This window comes from Chrysochloris asiatica, unplaced genomic scaffold (genome assembly GCF_000296735.1).
Source record: "Chrysochloris asiatica unplaced genomic scaffold, ChrAsi1.0 scaffold00122, whole genome shotgun sequence".
Taxonomy (NCBI): domain Eukaryota; kingdom Metazoa; phylum Chordata; class Mammalia; order Afrosoricida; family Chrysochloridae; genus Chrysochloris; species Chrysochloris asiatica.
In genome coordinates, this window is record NW_006408640.1 from 9,950,833 (window position 1) to 9,967,102 (window position 16,270).

A 16,270-nucleotide genomic window follows, 5' to 3' on the forward strand; every position below is an offset into this window, starting at 1 on the left:
TTGATGTGTTCTTAGGCTCTCAGCCATGCAGGAGACATCCTGTGAGTGTACTTAGACAATGGAAGTGTGAACTCTGTCTTGTTCGCTGTTTCTGTACCAAAGTTTAAGGTGGGTTTGACTGATTTCTCTTGTTGATCAGGTGGTATAGAAGCTAGTATTGACTGTTTGTCAGTGAGTGGACCATCAGAGGGTACAGTGTGGCTGGGCTGTATAGTTGATGTCTCCTGTAGGGTGGTAAAGAGAAAACGCTTCTCCCACTCCACCCCCAGAAAACAAAACAGAATAAAGAAACAAAGAACCAACAAGGGAGAGAGAAAATCATACAGAGAAAAAATAAATAAAAACAGTCAGCAACTACAAAAAAATAATGTAATAGCTATCAAGACAAATGACAGATAGGGAAATAGAACTGCAGAGAGAAAAATAAGCATGAAAATTAAAAAGGAAGAAAGAAAAAAAAACTACTTTGGAAAAACAGTGAAAGGGAAGATAAAAATAGATAGTGAAGAATAGTAAAGACAGATCAAAAGGGAGAAAAGGGGTGGAATGAGATCCAGAAGAAAAAATAAAAGCCAAGATAAAAAGTATAAAAATTAAGAGATTGAAAAGAGGAGATGGAGGAGAAAAAATCAACGAGCAAAAACAATGAAACAACAAAAGGAAAAAAAAAAAATGAAACCTGAAAACAAAACAAAAATAAACAGTGTAGCATTTGGACAAAAGAGGAGAAAACACTGGGTTGCCCCTGTCAGCCTTAGTGCTTATAAGGTGGGTATGGGAGGGATGTGTTATTGGAGTGTCTGCATACTTGAAGCTCAAGAAATAATACTGAACAAATGACTGGAAAAGGACTTTTGCATTATTCATCTTTACTCCTCTGAATGTGTTCAATACTTGTGTGTAGTAAACGTATACCAGGAAATCCTTCTTGAATGGTCTAGAAGGAATGGGCCAGTTCACCAATGGGGATTTTCCTCTTGCCCCCAAGCATGTGTTTACATCATGGCCCTGGATGGCACAATCTGTGTCCCCTGTGGCTTCACTAATAGTGGCAACTTCGGTGGACATCTGCTGATTTACTTGGTTCCCTAGCTCACTGCATTTTATCAATGTCACTCTTCTCTACTTATTGTACCCTCCCTGCTCCTGACTGTTTTTGACAGTCATTTCAAAATCAGAGTTACACAGAGTAAAATATTGCATAGATATTCTTTGTCAAAGTTTTATGACGTGAATAAAAACAATAAAATAAAAATATGTTGTTGTTGTTAGGTACTATCGAGTCAGGAGCAACTCATAGTGACCTTATGCACAGCAGATGAAACACTGCCTGATCGTGGGCCAACCTCCATGTTGTTGCAATTCTTGAGCCCATTGGTGCTGCCACTTTGCCAATCTATCTCGCTGGGATCTTCCTCTTTTTCTCTGACCCTCCACGTTACCAAACATGATATCTTTCTCCATAGACTGGTCCCGCCTATCAATATGTCCAATGTATGAGACGACATTTGGCCATCCTAGCTTCCAAGGAGCACTCTGGCTGCACATCTTCCAACACAGATCTGTTGGTTTGTTTGGTAGCACTTTCAATATTTTCCTCCAACACCATAACTCAAAAGTGTCAATTCTTCCACAGTCTTCCTTATTCACTGCCCGGCTTTCACATGCATATGAGGTGATTAAAAATACCATGGCTTAGGTCAGCCATACCTTAGTCTTCAAGCTGATATCTTAGCTCTTCAACACTTTAAAAAGGTCTTGTGCAGCAGATTTGCCTAATGCAATACATCATTTGATTTCTTGACTGCTGCTTCCATGAGTGTTGATAGTTGATTCAAAAAGAATGAAATCCTTGACAACTTCAATCTTTTCTCCATTGATAAGAATGTTGTTTATTTATTCAGTGGTTAGGACTTTTGTTTTCCTTACATTGAGATGTAATCCATACCAAAGGCTGTGTTCTTTGACCTTCATCAGTAAATATTTTAAGTCTTCTTCACTTTCAGCAAGCAAGGTGGTATCATCTGCATATCACAGGTTGTTAATTCAGAAGAGGCTGTGGAATGAAGGATATCATTGCTGATGTCCAATGGATCTTGGCTGAAAGCAGAGAATACCAGAAAGATGTTCACTGTGCTTTATTGACTACGCAAAGGCTTTTGATTGTGTGGATCATGACAAGCTATAGACAACATTGTGAAGTATGAGTATTCTAGAACACTTGATTATGCTCATGAGGAATCTATACATGGACAAAGAGGCAGTTGTTTGAACAGAACATGGGAACATTGAGTGGTTTAAAATGAAGAAAGGTGTGCGTCAGGATTGTATTCTTTCACCATACTTATTCAACCTGTATGCTGAGCAAGTAAGCTGAGAAGCTGGGATATATATAGATAGATAGATAGATAGATAGATAGATAGATAGATAGATAGATAGATAGATAGATAGATAGATAGCAGGTCCTATCTGGTGTGGGATAATACACTGAACTGCAAAGTCATCAGTTCAATCTCTCCAGCTGCTCCTTGGAAACCCTATACAGGGTCACTATGGGTCAGAACTGGTGCTATGGCACTTAACAACAACAGCAACAATACTCTAAGACGTTCTGGTGTGGTGCTGCAGGCTAATGTGCTGGATGACAAGGTCTGTTTGAACTGCAAGCTCAGCAGTTCAAACTCACCAGCCGCTCTTTGGAAACCCTATACAAGTTCACTATGATTCGGTTCCATCTTGATGGCACTTAACAACAACAACGTCTCTAAAGGACTCCTAGTATGGGATTGTAGGATCAGCACTAAACTGTGAACTACAAGGTCAGCAGTTCAAACCCATCAGCTGCTTGTCAGAAACCCTATACAGGGTCACTCTAAGTAGGAATCTACTCAACCTTGTCTTAATGGAGTCCTGGTGTAGTGCTGTAGGATAAGCTCTGGAGTCATGCTGTAGGATAACTGCAAGGTTAGTGATTCAAACCCACTCCTCAGAAATCCTATACAGGGTTGCTATGAGTTGGAACTGATTCAATGGCACTTAACAACAACAACAATGCCTCAACTAAGATAGGCATTTCTAGAAGCAATAGCCTTTTTATTTTATTTATTTTAAAAAATATGTATACACATTGAATGTGCCACTTGGTAACTAATAGATTTTTCTCACCAGGGTACATGTTTAATCTGAAATGACTAAGAACTGACATGCAGAGACGAGACCTAGTGGGGGTATGGAATGGCCCAGTGCAGCACTCAGGCTCTCTAGGATTGCTTTGTGACATGCCCTGGAGCCATCGCTGTGCACGTGATAGAAGATCACATCAAATGAGGTCAGCCTCACTGTCTCTGATGTAAACACCTTACACTACCAAATTGAGTGGAACAAAATGACTCTCTCAGCTTGGGTATAAAATAAATAGAAACAGGAGAGAGAGTTGTATTCATCTCAGAAAGTCCAAGCCAGTCTTGAAAAGTGCTTTATTCTTAGGAGTCATCAAACACATGGGCATAGAATATAAAGCTGACAGAGATCCCAAGAGCTCCTCATACTCAAACTTACATAGAAAGTGAAGGATTTGTATAGCTTGATATGACCCTGATCAAAATGTGTTTCCTGACCGCCCACATCTTATAGTTATTTGCTTTTAAGAAAGTAAGTCAGCAAATATTGCTACTAAGGCTCTATGGATTTATTCCAAACAAAGCATATTTAAACAAGTCTCTGAGATCAGTGGATGGCTACAGACTATTTCTCTCAGTAATGCACTTCTCTTAGGCTCATTAGGGTGCCTTCCAAAAAGGTCTAATCAAAACAGTGGCTTCTCAACCTTGGAACAACAGTGTTCTGTAGGTAGATACATTAACAGATTGTTGTTATTGTTGTTAACTACCATTGAGTCAGCTCTAACTGATAGTTACCCTATATAGGGTTTCCAAGGAGCAGCTGGTGAGCTTGAACTGCCAATCATGAGGTTCAAATGGACTTTGAAATCAAGCACATCAACACACAGTGTCACAGACTAAACAGATATGTGAGAAAGAGTGAAAATATGACCACAAATATATAAAGATTTGAAACAGGATATTTGTACACAGGTATTTACTTTCCCTGCAAACATAACTATGAATGTTGTGAAGCATTGTTGTTGCTGTTGTTGTTAAGTGCCATCAAGTCGGTTCTGACCCATAGGAACCCTGCTTAGGGCTTCTGAGGAGCAACTGATGAGCTTGAAACACTGACCTTGTAGTTCAAAGCAACTTTGCAGTCCAGCACCTTAACCTATAGTGCCACACAAAGACTCTGTTGTGGAGCATACATGGGTAAAATGATGAAAACTTCTTAGATATTGTCAAGCATCTTAAGGCAATGAGTTGCTGGGCCTGGGTGCACAGGACCGTAGTCCTCTGGGATAGCATAGTCCACAAAGAAAATGTTCTGCATCCTACTTTGGTGAGTAGCATCTGGGATCTTCAAAGTTCATGAGTGGCTATCAAAGGTCTCTTCATGGTGGTGAGGAATTTTGTTTTCCTAACATTGAGATGCAATCCATAATGTAGGCTGTGGAACAAAGAAGAGTAATGAAAATTGAGCTGCTTGGAATCAGTTAGTCCAGCAGACTAATGGAACGTCTGAGCATCAGTCTCCACAACTGAGACCAGAAGAACTAGATAGTGCCCGGCTACTACTACCAATAAGGAGCTCTGGAAGCATAGTGGTTATGAATCAGCCTGCTAATCTCACAGTCAGCAGTTCAAAACTACCAGCTGTTCTGCAGGAGAAAGATGAGGTTTTTTTTTTTTTTTTTTTTAGGAGGCAGTATGGTTTATTGATTCACATACACGTTAGACCAAGTCCACAGTGCTTTTAAACACCTCCTCCCTTCCCACTCACCCCACCAAGTACCTTCCACCAGTGCTATAAAAACACAATGGAACACAAAGAAATACGCAGTTTAGGTGGAGATCTGGGAACAAAAAGGGGCTCCAAACAAAACAAGACAGAAAGACAAGACACAACATCTTTACATGTTTATATAAAAATCTGCATGGCCTAAAGGGAAAGCGGTCATGGCTATATCAGCATTTGGAGGGTCAGGACATGGCATGTCCCAGCTCTGCTGCAGGAACAAGGATGTGGGCCCGCCTACTCTGGAGGTTCCGGTCACCAGCTGGATGTGCTTGTGGGTGAAGAAGATACCTCAGAATTCCTTCCTCCTTTGCAGATAGAGAGGGCCACAGGGGGAGGGCAGGGGCACCATAGAAGCCCCCACATCCAGGGTAGAGAGGCCAGCCAGGTGATTTACAGCCTCCTGTACAAGGTCACTATGAGTCGGAACCGACTCCATGGCACATAACAACAACAACTACTACCAATTGCTCTGAAAGAGATCACATTAGATGATCCCAGGCAGAGTGGAAGAAAATGTGTAACAAAACTCAAAATTATATTTAAAAAACTGACCAGACATACTAGGACTATGGCCCTTAACCACTGTTCATGTTTAGAAAGGTACTCAGCCTTATGGCCCAATATTTAGCCAAGCAGTAGGGAGGTATATGTGAGAGACAACAGCACTAATAATGTATGCTTACCATGGAACTGTCAATCATTCAAAATCAAAAGGACAACATTTACCCAAGGACAAAGTTGAGAAGGAATGGGAAGGTGGGTAGAATGGAAATACTAACCATAGAGAGGAAGCAGGAAAACTGTTGTTTCATGGTGAGGATTGCAATCACTGAGATGAAACAAAGTGTAACATTTGTTGAATGTAAAACTGATTATCTTGTTTGTAAACCTTCACTAAATTCACACACACACAAAAAAAATTAACCAAGAATGAACAACAAAACAGTGGTTTCTGAGGGGTTCCACAGGGCCAGTTCATTTCAAGGCAGACAGGTCAGCTCAGAAGGTTATGGTGACTTTTTTAGGATCTCAAAGAGGTAATCTTGATAGATTTTCTCAAATGAGATAAAATTGTATTGAGAATTTACTAGAAAGAAGTTTTAAGAAAACTGAAAGCCTCTATCGTGTGGTGCTGTGGGTTAATGAGCCAGACTGTAGAGCCAGTTTGAACTATAAGGTCGGTGGATCAAGCTTATCAGCTGCTCCTTGGAACCCCTATACAGGGTCACTATGGGTTGGACTCAACTTGACAACATTGAACAATAACAACAGCAATTGTGAAAAAAGAGTCCTGGTGTGGCGTTGTGGATTAATATGCTGGATTGCAAGGTTGGTTTGAACCTCAGGGTTGGTGATTCAAGCTCACCAGATTGCTATGAGTTGGAACTGACTCGACAACACTTAACAACAATTGTGGAAAAGGCCAGGAAAGTTGCACTGAGGAAATTTTTTTTCATTATGACAATGCACATGTTTATTCTTGTAAGATAGCAGGTGCTGTCATATGTGAATAGTCTTAGTTTCCTTTACCTCATCTACCCTACATCCTTGATCTTTCCCCTTCTGACTTACTTTTTTGAAAGTAGCCATGTGGCTCTTTCACCCTTAGCGTAGCCTGGAAGAAAACAGCTAGCTGTTGCCCCAACCCACTTCGGGTCTTCCTCCTGGTGTGGCGGATATGGGTTAATGCACGGGATTGCAAAGTCAGTTTGAACTGCAAGGTCACCAGTTTAAGCTCACCAGCTGCTCCTTGAAAATCCTATACAGGGTGGCTATGGGCCAGAACCAACTCAGTGATACTTAACAACAACTACAAATTCATAACTAGGAGTCTTGATGTGGCACTGTAGGATAAGTACTGGACTGCTAACTGCAAGGTTGAACATTCAAACCCACCAGCCTATAATCACTATGAGTTGGAATCAACACCGAACTAAACAGCAGAAATGATATTCATAAATCAAGGAACCCTGGTGGCATAGTGGGTTAAGTGTTAGACTGCTAACCATAAGGTCGGTGGTTCAAACCCACCAGCCACTCAGGAGAAAGAGACTTTCTGCTCTCCTTGGAAACCCTAAGGATCAGTTCTGCTCCATCCTGAAGGGTCTCTATGAGTCTGCATCAACTCAATGGCAAGGGATGGATTTTCATAAATACATGCCTACTTGGAGGGTCAGAGCAAAAGAGGAAGACCCCTAGTGAGATGGGTTGGCAAAGTGGCAGCATCATTGGGCTCAAGCGTGGCAACAATCATGAGGTTAGCTCAGGATCGGGCAGTGTTTCGTTCTGTTGTGCATAGGGTTGCTATGAGTTGGTACCGACTCAATGGTACCTAACAACAAAAACAACACTCCAGCACCAGCCTTAAATGAGAAAACATGTTAACAAAGGAGGGAATGTAAGAGGAGAATTAGAATGTGAGTATGCACAGCTCTCTCCTTCTTGTCTGTCTTTCTTGTCTCATCTGTTTCCCTTGATCCCTTCTTTCAACTCCTTGAATACAAGTTCTTTTTGCCCCAGGGTCTCTACATATGTTATCTCTTTTGTGTCTGAGTTGGTTCAATGGCAGTGGGTTTGCTTCTGGGTTTCTGCCCACAGGGGTATATCTATTCTTCTAATGGACGACTATTTTTCACCTTCAGATCTCATTTCCAAGGATCCCAGGTCACATTATCTACAACAACCTGCCCCTATTGTTTTCTATTTCACTACTGCAGAGTCTACATAGTGTAATTAGTTTGGTTGTATTTTCGGTGCTTACAGTCAGCTCACAAGTGAGGAGGGTCAGTGTGAGGTTTGTCTATGTTTTTCCAGTGTCTGGCTTCTAGTAACTACTTGTCCACCTAGTTATCTATGTCGGAATTCAGAGTTGGTTTGTCAATTATGCCATACCTCCTCAAGCCCTCGCCTGCACTTTTATGGAGTGACTTTTTGAGTAATAGCTATGGAATTAGTCTAGTCAGGCATAGGAGAAGAGGCATTAGCCAGAAGAATCCCCCACTGCTAATAAAGGAAACTTTCATAAATACGAAGTTGACAGGCAGAAAAAGGAGATTTCCTAACTGGCTTCCATGTCTAAGTGATTTTGTCAGTGTTCTTTCTTTAGCTGCTGTTTGATTTATAGTTGGGAGTAATTATGAAGCTTGATTACAAAGTAAATTAAATGAAACGTTATTAGGAAGTTAAAGTGTATATTAATAGAATAATAATATAAATTGTAATCATGTATGTACTCAAAGAATTCATATGAAAGACTTTGAGAACATCGCTAATTTATTGACTGTTAAACATAAACAAGCATATAGAACGTTACTTGATAAATGATATAGTTCATTTTTGTCCTGTTTGGTTCATTACCCACCAGATGCATCAAACAATAAACTGACTTGTAAGTACACCATATGGCCTGGTGTGTGGTTTATCCTGATAAGTGAGATGAAACGCTTACTCTATGTTAAGAAATGAATGATTAATAATACCCTTCTTGTGAATACTTGGAACAAGGAAAGGTTTGTTCAGTCTGAGATCAGATATTTACTGAAATGATCAGTGAAGAGTTAATGCAATTGTAGTCTAGCATTGGGGAATAAATACAATGATGATAGATATCATTCTGAAGAAAAATTAAAAGTTGTTAGCTATATAACAGTACTTAGAACTTTTTTATTTTAAAGCGAATTTCATAAGGAATTTTTCATTCTTCAAACTACAGCAAGCCAGTAATCAGCAGTTTTAAGAGTCCCAAAGTACTCATTGACTTAATAGACAATTACAGCATTTTGTGTTTAAAAAAAGTTAGCTATTTTAGAAGTCCCTAATTACAGATTTACATGATAGACTTATCAAGAAAAAATAATACATTTCAAGATGTGCTTACAGTCTTAATGACATTATCTGATTTTAATGTTCCAAGAATAAGTGCTTATTCTTGGGCGCTCTACCTTATAGAGGCATGAGGATAGAATTCATCTACTTTTCTGTAAACTTGATCATTGGGTGCCTAGTGCTGGCTATAGACAGTTTTATAGATTATTACCTCATAACTAGATGACTCCATTCATGGTTGGTCTCTGTTTACAGTTAAGATGCGATGTGACAAGAATGGTCATAGTTGCTCCATTTACAGACACTAATAGATTGTGTCTAAACTAGGCACAGCTATGTAAAATTTGCAAACATTGAAAACAAATGTGACGCTTCCTGACTTTCAAAAGTAATGAGATGACTTGGACTTGCAGTGAGGCCGAAGAGAGTCACAACTGCTTCTTTAAAGTTGTCTCTTATACTTAATAATCATTGTTTCTCTCACTGGTTAGCCTGGGACCTTTTGGAAATGATTTGTATAACCTTGAGGGTCACCCCTGCTATCTGGTTTCTGTTTCGTGTCTGGCAATAGGTTCCATGGAAGTTGGCATAGGGGTGTTCATAGAGATGTTGGGTAGGGAACCTTCACAAAGTGCTCAGAAAAGTTCTAAACCTATTCAGAAGACTTCCTTGGAGGGGAGGAGGCTGGAATTCCATAATTATATTCCCTCCACTACACTGTCCTATGGAGCGTAAGTGGGGAAATCTTGAGCAATTAGCTGACTGCCTGATAATATTACTCACAGAAGGGTTTGGCCATCTCAGACGGTAGTACTTCTGTTGTAATTTAAGTAAGATTTATTTGGTATCCTGGTGTGGTGCTGTAGGATAAACACTGGACTGCTAACCACAAGGTTGGTGGTTCAAACCCACCAACCACTCCTTTGAAACTGTTTATAGTTTGAAGAGTAGGCAGGGTCTCTATGAGTCAGAATTAACTTGATTGCACTTAACAATAACAACTTATTTGGTACTTTCAATGTAGTTCTGGAGTCCTGGTGTGGTGCTGTAGGATAAGCACTGGATTGCAAGGTTGGTTTGAATTGCAAGGTCAGCAGTTCAAACACAGCAGTTGCTCCTCAGAAACACTATACAGGGTTGCTGTGTCAGAACTGGCTTGGTGGCACTTACCAACAACAACAATGTAGTTCTGGTGTGGAACTGTCAGATAAGCACTGGTCTGGTGACCTCAAGGTTGGCTGTTCAAATCAGCCACTCCTTGGAAACCCTATACAAAGTCATGATGAGTCACAACTGACTTGAGGGGACTTAACAGCAACAACAATGTACTGAAGAGTCCTATTGTAGTGCTGTAGGATAAGCACTGGATGGCAAACCACAAGATTGGTGGTTCAAATCCACCAGCTGTTCTGCAGAAATCCTATACAGGGTCACTATGAGTTGGAATTGCTCTGCTAACATTGAAAAATAACATACTGAAAACTCTGCTAGGATTTGGAACGTCTTGTAGGTACAGTACTTTCCTAATATCACAGGTGACAAAGGCACCAAAAAAAATCAGAGTTTGGAAAACCCCTGAAAGTCATAGCTGGTTAGTGCTCTCAGGAAAAAAAAATCACAAAGAGGGATGTCTGGTTACTGAATGCTTAAGTATTTAATTCAAAGAGTTGAACATTCTCCTTCCAAAGCTGCTTTCTCCTATTCACATCAAGGTATTTCAAAATTGGGGGTAGGAGTGAAGGTCATAAGAAGGCAAGGGCAACTCCTGGTTTGGCTTTGAAGACAGGCTTTAGCAGTATTAACATCTTGGGAATTGCTTTGTTCCTTTGTCTTTTATGATATTAAAACAGTAAACCAAATGAACTACCACTGAGTCAATCCAGACTCATAGAGCCCCTATAGGACAGAGTCAAACTCTTTTATTGGGGGCCCAAGACTGTATGTGGTGAGGTGGCCGAGTGGTTAAGGCGATGGACCGCTAATCCATTGTGCTCTGCACGCATGGGTTCAAATCCCATCCTCTTCGGATAATTAAGCTTACCTTGAAGTCCTGGTGTGGCACTGTGGGCTAATGTGTCAGACTGCAAAGTTGTTTGAACTGTAAGGTTGGCAGTTCGAGCTCACCAGCTGCTACTTGGAAACCCTGTTCAGGGTCGCTATGGGTCGGAATCAACTCAGCGGCACTTAACAACAACAAGAAGACTGTAAATCTCCATGGAAGGAGATTGACACATCTTCCTCCTGCAGGGTAGCCAGGAGATTTGAACCACCAACCTTTTGGGTTAGTAAAAGTGTGCTGTTAACTATTATGCCACAAGGGATCCTGTTTTATGGTATTAAAGATATGAACCAGGATACTTGTAGAGTTACTTTATAAGTCGATGTGTCCTTAAATGACTTGGAGTCAATTTTTCTTTTAATGTAAAAGAAACATTATGCATTTGAATTATGAAAGAGAGCTGTATAAAAATTATGGGTTTTTTTTTTTTTTTTTTTCATTTCACTCTGCATTTCTAAGCAACCAAGAATCAAGAAGATGAAAATATACACAAACCTAAAGTTTAGTGAGCACAGCAATGACAAACTTAGAGACTGGAAAATTTTATAGCATATTTGGGGACTAGGAACCTTTGGCTTCTATGTCATTTTCAAATATACTCTGAAATTTATTTTGAACTAGACGTTAAAATCTAGATTTTTTTTTTCCCTTAGCAAATCATTAATAAGTTTCACTTCAACACAGGCATTACTGCAGTTGTGGGCTGGCAGAGTACTTTCCACAGGTCTTTGGCTAAATATATATCAGCATATGTATTCAACTGCTCTAAGCATCAATCTTTTCTCTCCAGAGCCCCTCCTTCCAGGACCTACTGAATTAGGAGCTGCTTCTTATAGTAGTTGAGAGACTGGCCTGCTAGTTGCCTTGCCCTGTTGTAGCTGACAAGGCCGGTTAGAATTAATGTCTGCCAGTTTGGTCTTCTGCTACATTTCAGCCACCCATTAGCATTTTTCAGAACACTTCTAATTTTACTACCATAATTTCTTCACACTTTTCTATTTGCTGTTCAGTGCCGTCGAGTCAATTCTGACTCATAACTACCCTGTATAGGGTTTTCGAGGATCAGCTGGTGAGCTTGAACTGCTGACCTTGTGGTTCAAACCAACCTTGCACTTTATATATGGGATGTTATTTCTGTTATTGCCAAATTGTTGAAAGGCATTCAGGGCGAGAACATGGCTCCGTACTGTTTCTCTTCCTCAATACAAGTGTCCTTGAATCGCCCCATATTCTCCTCATTGCTGCTTTGCTTGATTATTTTCTGAAACATTCAAAGCTTTCATTGTCCTAAGGAATTATAGAGCAGAGTATAAAAGAATGGTTAGGAAAAAATTCACTCTTTAATGTGCAGTTTATTTTTTCAGATTGACAAGAACATCCTCCATCATTTTCTTTGAATTCATAATTCTTTTTATTATATTCATAGACTTGTTCTATAATGAAATTAATTAGAATAGTAGAAGAGCCTTTTCATGACCAAATTTTAAACTGTACCAGACATCTAGGGGAATTCAGTGATACCATGTAGTCATTTCTTATTCTAGCATTAGGTTCTAAATCAGGTGCTGTTGTTAGGTTATGCATGTAGGTTCTGAATCATTGCGACCCTATCTCCCACTAAATGAAATGCTTCCCAGTCCTGTGCCATCTAGACAATTGTTGTTAAGCACATTTTTCTACCACCATGCCAATCCATTTTTTGGGTGGTCTTCCTCTTTTTTGCTGAGCCTCCACTTTTTCAAGCATGATGACCCTCTCCAGAGATTGATCTCTTACATATGTGCAAAGTGCAAGAGACAAAGTATCGCCATCCTAGTTTCTAAGGCGCATTCTGGCTGTACTTCTTCTGAGACAGAGGTGTCTGTTTTCTGACCATTTATGATACTTTAAATATTCTTCACCAATACCGTAATTCAGATGCATTGATTCTTCCATGGTCTTCCTTTTTCATTGTCCAGCTTTCACATGCATAAGAGATGGTTGAATATACCATGGCTTGGGGCAGATGCATGTTCATCCTCAAACTGATATCTTTACTTTTTAACACTTTAAAATAGGTCCTTTGCAGCAGATTGTTAATAAATGCAATATGTGAATAAAGCAGTGAGTAAGGTACAATCCCACGACTTGTCTGCCAGTTTCATATTGTTATATATTCTCTGTTACTTTGATACTAAAAGCTATGCCACCAGTATTTTAAATACCAGCAAATCATCAATGATGGACAGGTTTCAGTTGAGCTTCCAGACTAAGATAGACTAGCAAGAAGAGGCCAACTACTTCTGAATGTTTAACCAGTGAAAACCTTATGAATAGCAGTGGAACACTGTCAGATAGCACTAGAATATTGAGTATTGAAACATCATGAATAACACCAGAATGTTTTCCGATAAAGTGCCAGAAGATGAGCCCTTGAGGTTGGAGGCACTCAAAGTATGAATGAGGAAGAGCTGCCTCCTCAAAGTAGAGCTAACTGTGATGACATGAATAGACTAAAGCTTTGGAGACCATCCTTTGCTGATGGGGAACAACTCAAACTGACGAGAAACAGTTGTACACATTCATTAACAATAGGAACATAGACTGCCTCTCAGTTTAGCACAGAAAGATCAATATCCTAGTGAGCTGAAATGGACAGATATTGGCCATTTTGAATCTAACAACCATATGAATTACTGTGCTATGAATGTTAAATTGAAAAGGACTGGTAGTACATTCAGTGTCAAAAAGAACATTTCAAGATCTATCTTTAAGTATAATGCTGTCTGTGATAAGACAATATTCATATGCCTATAAGAAGAAACAGTTTATACCACTATTACTTGAATTGTACACAAACCATGAAAGCCAGTGATGATGAAATTGAAGAATTCTACCAATTTCTTCAGTATGAAATACATCAAACATGCAAACAAGATGTATTGATAATTACTGGTGATTAGAATGCTAAGGTTAGAAGCAAAGAGGAAGTTGGAAAATATGACTTTGTTGATAGAAACAATGCTTGGAGATCGCAGTAGAATTTTGCAAGACCAATGCCTTCTTCACTGAAAATACCATTTTTAGCAATATAAAAAACAGCTATACACATGGACATCACCAGATGGAAATCAAACTGACTACATCACAGGGAAGAGGCAATGGAAAAGCTCCATATCATTAGCCAAAACAAGACCAGGGAAGTCTTTGGAACAGACTCTCAATTGCTCATATGCAAGTTCAGGCTGAAGCTGAAGAAAATTAAAACAAGTCTACAAGAGCCAAAATATGACCTTGAACATATGTTTCATGAATTTAGAGATCATCTCAAGAACAGATTTGAGCTCCCAATATGGTGGCAGAAGAGCCTGTCAGGTAGGACAGGCTCTGTGGGTAGGGGCTGAAAACCCAGAGACGCAGCTCTCACGGAACAGCACCAGAGCACTGGATCTAGCATAACTGTTAGGGCGTCAGTTTCCCACAACCACCAGTAGAAAAATCACGGTATAAAGGAAAACATTGTGATTTAGAAATTGGTCAAACACTGGACTCCCTCTGTGGCCATTCCACGTGGGTGAAAGTCAGAGGGCGGGGCTACAGCCAGACTGGGACAGGGAACTGGCCCTAAAAAGCAGCTCAGTGACATTTGCAAAAGGAGGTGTAGGGGGATTCTACACTCCCAACCAAAAGAAGTCCATGCCCAGATGGCTTCATGGGTGAATTCTACCAAACATTCAGGGAGAACTGTCACCAATTCTACTCAAATTATTCCAGAATATAAAAGAGAATGGAAGACTTCCTAATACTTTTTATTGAAGCAAGCATAACCCTCATACCAAAACCAGGAAAGGACATCACTAAGAAATAAAAGTATAGACCAATATCCCTCATGAACATAGACGCAAAAATTCTCAACAAAATCCAAGCCAACAGAATCCAGCACCTCATCAAAAAATTATACATCATGACCAAGTATGATTTATTCCAGGGATGCAAGGATGGTTCAACATTAGAAAAACAATCAATGTAATCCACCACATAAATAAGAAAAAAGAAAAGAAACACATGATCATATTGATTGATGCAGAAAAGGCATTTGATAAAATCCAACATCCATTCCAGAAAACAACACTCAACAAAGTAGGAATTGAAGGGAAAATCCTCAACATAATCAAGAGCATATATGCAAAACCAACAGCCTACATCACTCTCAATGGAGAGAAACTGAAAGCCTTTCCTCTGTGAACGGGAATCAGACAAAGATGCCCTTTGTCACCACTCCTATTCAATATTGTTTTGGAAGCCTTAGCCAGAGCTATATGGAAAGATAGAGAAATTAAAGGCATCCAAATTGGCAAAGAGGAAGTAAAACTCTCTCTATTTGCAAATGATATGATCCTATACATAGAAAACCCCAAAGACTCTGTAAAAAAGCTACCAGACATCACTGGATGATTCAGCGAAGTGGCAGAGTATAAGATCAACATACAAAAATCAGTTGGATTCTTCTATAGTGAAACACAGTGTTGAAAAGGACATTAGACAAGCAATACCATTTACAATAGCCACCCAAAGGATGAAATATTTAGGTATAACTGTAACCAGAGAAACAAAGAACTTATACAAAAAAAATTTACAAAACACTACTACAAGAAGCCAAAAGAGACTTACAGAAGTGGAAGAACATACCATGCTCCTGGATAGGAAGACTCAACATCATGAAAATGTCAATACTGCTCAAAGGAATTTATACATATAATGCAATCCCAATCTAGATTCCAACAATATTCTTCAAAGAGATGGAAAAAGCAATTACAAACTATATATGGAAAGGAAGGAGACCCAGGATAAGAGAAGCACTGCTTGAGAAGAAGAACAAAGTTGGAGGCCTCTCACTCCCTGATTTCAATATTTACTACATGGGTACAGTGGTCAAAACAGCCTGGTACTTGTACAATGAAAGATACATTGATCAATGGAACAGAATGGAGAATCCAGAAATTAACCCATCCACACACAGCTAACTGATTTTCAACAAAGTGCCTAGGTATATTGCATGGGGAGAAGATAGTCTCTTTAACAGATGGTGCTGGCAGTACTGGAAAGCGATATGCAAAAGATTGAAACAAGACCTCTATCTCATGCCCTATACAAAAATGGACTAAGCATGGATTGAAGACCTAAATGTGAATCCCATAATTATGAAGGTCACCAAAGAAAAAATAGGGACAAATGTGAGGGCTCTAATTCAGGGCACACACACACACTACAAAACATTTTGAAAATTACACAAACAAAAGCAGACAAAATAGATGAGTGGGACATACTAAAAATTACAAACTTATGTGGGCATCAAAGACTTCATCAAAAGAGTAAATCTTTTGCAAGAAGACATCAGATAAGGGACTCATTTCTAAAATATATAGGAAACTACAACACCTCTACAAGAAAAAGACAAATAACCCAATTAAAAAATGGGCACAGGACATGAACAGACA

The 16,270-nt window shown here is 39.5% G+C and overlaps 1 non-coding gene and 1 pseudogene across 1 annotated transcript; both read left to right on the forward strand.

Annotated features, from left to right (window-relative positions):
* Positions 1 to 16,270, forward strand: part of LOC102839594 — a 223,903-nt pseudogene that overhangs the window by 107,879 nt on the left and 99,754 nt on the right.
* TRNAS-GCU lies at positions 10,679 to 10,760 on the forward strand. Its single transcript has one exon. It is a non-coding gene; the product is annotated as a tRNA-Ser (tRNA).